Source organism: Phascolarctos cinereus, unplaced genomic scaffold (genome assembly GCF_003287225.1).
Source record: "Phascolarctos cinereus isolate Bilbo 61053 unplaced genomic scaffold, phaCin_HiC Scaffold_5;HRSCAF=322, whole genome shotgun sequence".
Taxonomy (NCBI): Eukaryota; Metazoa; Chordata; class Mammalia; order Diprotodontia; family Phascolarctidae; genus Phascolarctos; species Phascolarctos cinereus.
Window position 1 is genome coordinate 469,765,615 of NW_027555958.1, and position 6,745 is coordinate 469,772,359.

The window sequence follows — 6,745 nt, forward strand, 5'->3', positions numbered from 1 at the left end:
GAATCCAACACCTTATTCATTACACTGATAGGGAAGTGTGTAAAACCCAAAATAGTTATTTAATTTGTATTTGTTTTAATTTAATAAAGAGTTACATGGGACAGTACCTGAAAAATACTGTACAACATGAAACAGCACAGCTGGGGGCATTAGGTCTGTGGTCAGGTGGGTGTTGGGCTCCCATGATAAAGAGCTGGAGATTTTATTTAATAATAATAGCATTTGTATAGTGCCTACTACATGCCAGGCACCAGCAAAGCATTTTACCAATTATGACCTCATCGTATCCTCACAACAACCCTGGGAGGCTGGTGCTGTAATTATCCCCATTTTATAGATGAGGAAACTGAGGCAGACAGAGGCAAAGCAACTTCCCTAAAGTCACACAGCCAGGGAATGTCTGAGGCATTCCGTATCTACTTGGTTTTTTTTGCATGGATAGTTAAACCAAACTCTTTTAGGGCATGATGTATTTCATTAAAAACCCTGCAAAATAATTCACATGTACTCCAACCTCCTCTTTTCCCCCTATTAAAATTTAGGCTTAGCTCATTGCACCTGATATGCAAATCTATAAATTTAAATATGATTTTCGCTTTCCCTATAAATGAGAATGACCCATTTTTATTAATTTATTTTGATTTATCAACAATCACTTCAATAAGCTTTTGAGTTTTAAATTTTTCTCCCCGTCTCTCCCCCCTCCTCCCCAAGACGGCGCACAATCTGATATAGGCTATACATGTACATTTCGATTAAATATATTTTCATATTAGTGATGTTGTAAGTAAGAATTAGAACCAATAGGAAGAGCCACCAGAAAGAGGAAACAAAACACAACAGAAGGAAAAAATAGCAAATAGTATGCTTCGATGTGCATTCAAACTCCATAGTTCTTTCTCTGGATGTGGATGCATTTTCCATCATGAGACCTTTGGGCATGTCTTAGATCCTTGCATGGCTGAGAAGGGTTAAGTCTATCAACATTAGTCATTGCACAACATGGCTGTTACCGTGTACCATGTTCTCCTGGTTCTGCTCACTTTACTCAGCATCAGACCATACAAGTCTTTCCAGGTTTTTCTGAAGTCAGCCTGTTCATCATTTCTTATAGCACAATACTATTCCATTACATTCATATACCACAACTTGTTCAGCCATTCCCCCATTGATGGAGAATGACCCATTTTCAACATCATAGATGAGCAGACCCAATAAACACAAATAATAGGTCATGCAGCTAGTCCTCAAAGATCTCTGGTTGGGGTCACTCCCTGTCTCCTGAGGCAGTCCTTTCAACTTTTAAGACAATATTTTCTTTACTCTGTGCCTTTACTTTTGCTTTAATTTGCCACTTGTTAACATCCACTCATTGTTACTACTTCTGCCCTCTAAGCTAAAGGAGAAGAAATCAAATTCTTCTTTCATGTGACAGCATTTCAGGATGGCTCATTTGTGGTCCATTAAGACCCCCAGATCACTCTCAGAAAGACCCATCTTGGAATTGTGATGCTGACTTTTTGAGCTCTGGTATAAGACTTTACATTTATCCCTAGTAAGTTTCATCTGATTTGATCCAGCCTAGTGTTCTAACCTACTCAGGTCATTTCATATCCTGACTCAGCCATCCAGGCTGTTTGCCATCCCTTCCAGTTTTGGGCCACCCGAGAATCTCCTGCAGTCAATGCCTTTTCCCAAGGGCATTCCTTCTTTGCCTTACTTGGTCTGCCCAGAGACCTTAAGACCTACTTTTGGCACATGTTGATTTAATGGGTAAGGTAACTGAGTCACAAATAAGTCAACGTTTTCTAAGGGCACGTAGCTAACTCGTGCTAGCACTGAGATTAACTCAGACCTCCTGCACCTCGTTCTAGGTTCTTGTTATTTAAAGTTCTTATCAGAACAGTGATGCTGTATATTACTTCTGCTGTTGCTAATCGTAAATGACAGGAAAAATGCAGCTAATACACAGATGATGAAAGAAGGGAAGAAAATATGTAAGTAATTGCAAAAAAGGGGAGTGATTATCAAACCCTAGTCAATTATGGAAGGGACACGATGGAAATAATGGACTTCAGTAGTTTCAGGCAAGATGAAAATGTGTTGAGTGTCAGGTCAGCAGAGGAGAATGCAGTGAATTAATACAACAAATATGCTGGGAATGCTGTCTGACTGATGTCTGGAGAAAGCTCTCTTCCCTCTGGGCCGTTAATTTTACGTTGAATGTGTGTGAACAACTAAGATTAACGAGAATTGTGTCACCTTCGGATTGTCAGTACTGCTGAGAAATGAACAACGTGGAGCTTGGATTATCAACATCAGCAGAAAAGACACCTGCCGAGCGCGGCAGAGCGCGGAACGCTGGATCGATTCCACTCTTGACGCCATCCGAGGAGTGGCTAGAAGAAGCAGGGTGCTTTAGATGCTTAGTCAAAGCAAGCGCTCTAAGCGCTACAGTCCAGTGTGTGCGTATAATGATGATGATAGGAGGAGGAGGAGGATGAAGACCATTAATATGGTGCCTTATGACTGGCAAAGCGCTTCACGAATATCATCCAAATGGATCCCAAAAACAACCTCGGGAGACAGGAGCAATTATTATTCTCGTTTTCTGGATGAAAAAATAAGCCAACAGAGGCTAAGTGACTTGGCCAGGATCACAAAGCTAGTAAGTGTCTGAGGCTGAATTTAAACTCATATCTTCCTGACTCCAAACCCAAATATCCATCCACTGTGCCATCCAGCTATCCAAGAATATGTAAAAAGAGGTCTATAACAAGTTTTGAAGAATAAATGTACAGTGATATTCATTTTTACTTCTTACAGCAATACAATTCCAAGATAGGTCTTTTTAAAAATGATCTGGGGGTCTTAGTGGACCACAATCTAACTGTCCTGAAATGCTGTCACGTGAAAGAAGAATTTGATTTGTTCTCCTTGGTCTCAGAGGGCATGTATTCTATGTCTTCTTGCCATATAACAACATCGATAACATGTTAGTACTGAAAAGACCTTTGTTTTCACAAAGGGCTCAAGGTCAGTAAAAGACACTTGTGATTTCCTGAGAGCAGTCCAGCCCCCTCTCCTCTTCCTCATGCTCAAGTCTGGGCCCAGCTCATTCTTGATCTGTCTCTGTCTCAGATATATGTACTGTTGGCCAACGGTCCACCTAAATGTTGAAACCCGGGCAATAGACAGTTGTCATGTTCGGTCTTTTCCGTGATTAGACTCTAGGAAGCTTGGAAGAGTTCTGGAGTTTAATACAAGAGCACAGTGTCATCTGCAAGCACTATAGCAGTAGAAGACCCACGGGTACACAGGTGATCCCTCTTCTCATGGGACGAACAAAGAACTTTGACAAAGAAAGGAACAAAAGATGTCATCAAGGCATTGTCTGGTAGGAAGAGAAGGGCTGTTTGCATGGCAAGAATGAGGACTGGCAAGTGGCCAGCCCTCCCCCCCAAATCCTGTTAAGAGGAGGAGAAAGTGAAGGATTCCGCATGTTGGATGGATCCCCTTTGGACTTGAGAGGACATGGACAAAAGGATCTTCATAGGAAGACTGGGAATGGGTGGGCTGGAGAGAACTCCTGATTGATGCGATCATAGAGCCAAATGGAGCATTGGCGCTGATGCTACCTATGCTCCCTCTGGAATGGCCTGCTCTGATTCCTCATTACAGTGTGGAGCGAGCCACGTATCCCACGGTGACAGAATCACAAACTTTGGGAGTTGAAGGGGACCTCAGGCTTTAGTCCTGTCATGAATGAGGGATGCCCTACTTTCCCATATCTGAGCCTCTGCTTGAAGACCTCCAAGGACGGAGAAGGAGTCACTTCTCTAGGCTTCCATTCCACTCTGGGAGTGCTTTCACCATGAGCAAGTTTGTCCAAATCACAATTTGTCTCATTGTAACTCTCCCTCATCATTCCCATTCTGCCAGCTTGGGCCAAAGCCGGGCGAATCCCCCGCCCAGCTTTTCAGGATCTTGAAGATCAGTTCCCAGAATCTTCCCTTTTCTAACCTCAACGTGCCTGGGAAGGGGAAGGGAGCAAGCAAGCACCTACTACGTGCTAAAGACTGTGCCACGCACTTGGAAGATTTTATCTCCTTTTGTCTCACAACAACTCTGGAGGCAGGCGCTATTATATTCCCATTTTACAGTTGAGTAAACTGAAGCAAACTGAGGTTAAGTGACTTGCCCAGGGTCACACAGCTAAACTGTAGGTCATCTGAGTCCAGGACCCGTGCTCTCTCCACGGTGCCCCCTTTCACCATCCTGATTGCTGTCCTCAGGATACTCTCTAGCTTACTCATATCCTCATTCAACAGCGATGCCCAGAACTGTTGGGTCCGACGGGGGAAGAGAACAATGCAATTCACCTCCCTGTTCCTGGAAGCGATGCCCCCTTCCTGTTTATTGTTGTTCGTCCTTCCTTGGTGAAGAGGGCCGATGACATCAGGAGGGCGGTGACTTGGGGTGAGTTGGATTTCAGTGAGGCAGAGCTATGCAGGGTCATCAGCCTCAGTCCCTCCTCCAGAGTCGTCTGAGTCCAGTGGCAGGACTTAAAGGTAAGCCCCTCTTACTGTCAGCCGTGATCCAGATCCCAAGGCTGACTCTAATTGAGCTTGTAGTCCACTAACATCCCCAGATCGTTTTCAGCCAAACTGTGCCTCCCTCATCTGGTGCTTGTGAAGCTGATTTTTGGTACCGGGTGGCAGACCTTGTATCCCAGGAGCTTCAGTCCATCCTGTCTGGCCTGTCAAGGTCCTTTTGGACTGACTGTCACCCACAGTGTTAGCCTTCCCTCCCAGATAAGATGAATGTACCATTTATGTCTACGCTCTCGAAGGCTGTGCCCAGAGAGCTCAGTGCCTGGCAAGCGCCATCTGCCAGTGAGGCAGCCTGGTGCAGCGGGAATGTGGGAGACCTGGACCAGGAGACCTTGGCTGAGATCCTCGAAAGGATCGCAGGACCTCCGCTTCACAGCTGGGTGGGCCCTCTGGAGGCCATCCTTCCCTCACTGATTTTGCAGATACATGAAGTGGGGGGTGGAGAGTCTTTGGGGCTATGCATACGGTAAGCGTTGAAGGCAGAGTCTGAACCCGTGTTGGCCTCCCTCCAAGTCCACTATGTTGTTTGGGCAATGTCACTTAACTTTTCCAGAGTCTCAGTTTTTTCGTCTATAAATTGGGCATTATAATACTTGCACAAAACCGTTGCAGAAGGTTGCTCTGTAGTGCTTTGCAAACCTTAAACTATAGAAATACACATTTTTATTTTTATTTCCAATTAGGAAAACCACTGACTAGAATTTGGGTACAGACTATGTCTGCCATTCAAGGATGCTCTTAACCAATCAGCCTATTAAGTTAACCAATCTCTTAATCAATCAACCAACATTTACTAAGAGCTCACTGTATTACAGGCAGGCACAAAAAAAAGGCAAAAATCACCTCCACCCTGAGGAAGCTTACATTCAATTGCAGGAGATAACATGTTAATAGACACAAATATCACAATGCAATTCTATTACTATGCATAATAGAATACAATATAAAACAAATATCCTATCATTGTAATGCAAAAACAATAACTCTGCTCAAAACCTTCTGCAAGGTGCCTTTCCCATTTTCCTTGCCTTGGGGGAGGAGGGAAGGGCTTTCCTCTGAGATTACCCCCAACTGACCATATACATATCTTATTTTTGATCTCTATCACTATCTCCGTATCTATCTGCCTATCTTGTATATGGTTGTTTGCGTGTTGTCCCCCCATCAGAGTGTGAGTGAGGTGACCCTGTTTTTATCTTTCTTGGTAGCCCCCTTCCCCCACCTTCTTAAGGTGTCTCACACCTAGTAAGAGTTTAAGAAATGCCTGATAATGATAATAGTTAACGGTTCCATTGAACTTTAGGGCTTACGAAGAACTGCAGTATTAACTCAACTGATCCTCACAACAAGCCTGTGAAGTAGGAATATTATGACTCCCATTTTACTGATGATTAAAGATAGACTAGATGAAAAGTAACCTTAGAGGGTTTGCCTACCAAGTGATTTTTTTTTTCCTGCGAGTAACTTGTTACACCCTCTCCAAAGGTAGAGAGGGGTTGTGGTCTGTTGAGGGATGGCAGGAAGTGTAAATCCTTGAAGTATGAAAAAAGCATCTGCCTTCCTCACAAAGCATTCTCTACAGCACTTTTTAACCATAACTGCTATATGAACACAAGTGAGGCTGAGCCCCAGTGTTACGGAACATAGAATTGGACATATGTAATATATATGTTATATGTGTGCACAATGTATTTGTTATATGTTATATATGCATACATACATATACCCTCATGCATCTATGTATGTGTGCATTTATCATGCATATATGTGGGTTTAATATAGGCATACTGGGATCAGTTCCTCTTGCTGACACGCGAGTGCTTTCTAAGCACTCGTTGAGATCCCTCTTGCCCTGAGGGGATGGTTTAATAGACATTTACAAGGGCTTATATCATCTGAACCTCACAGCAAACAAGGGGGTAAGACCCTGGTTTTATGGCTGAGGAAACTGGAGCATTTACATGACGCAACGGGTGAGTCAGGTGACTAATGAGTGTTAGAAGCAAGATTCCAGCCCAGGTTTCCTGTCTCCCCGTGCAGAGTTCTGTTTGCGATTGTCCGCCTTCCCTAGGAGATGAGTGAGGAGAATGATCTCAGTGTGGAGAACTGCCGAAATCGTCTTGTATTAGGGC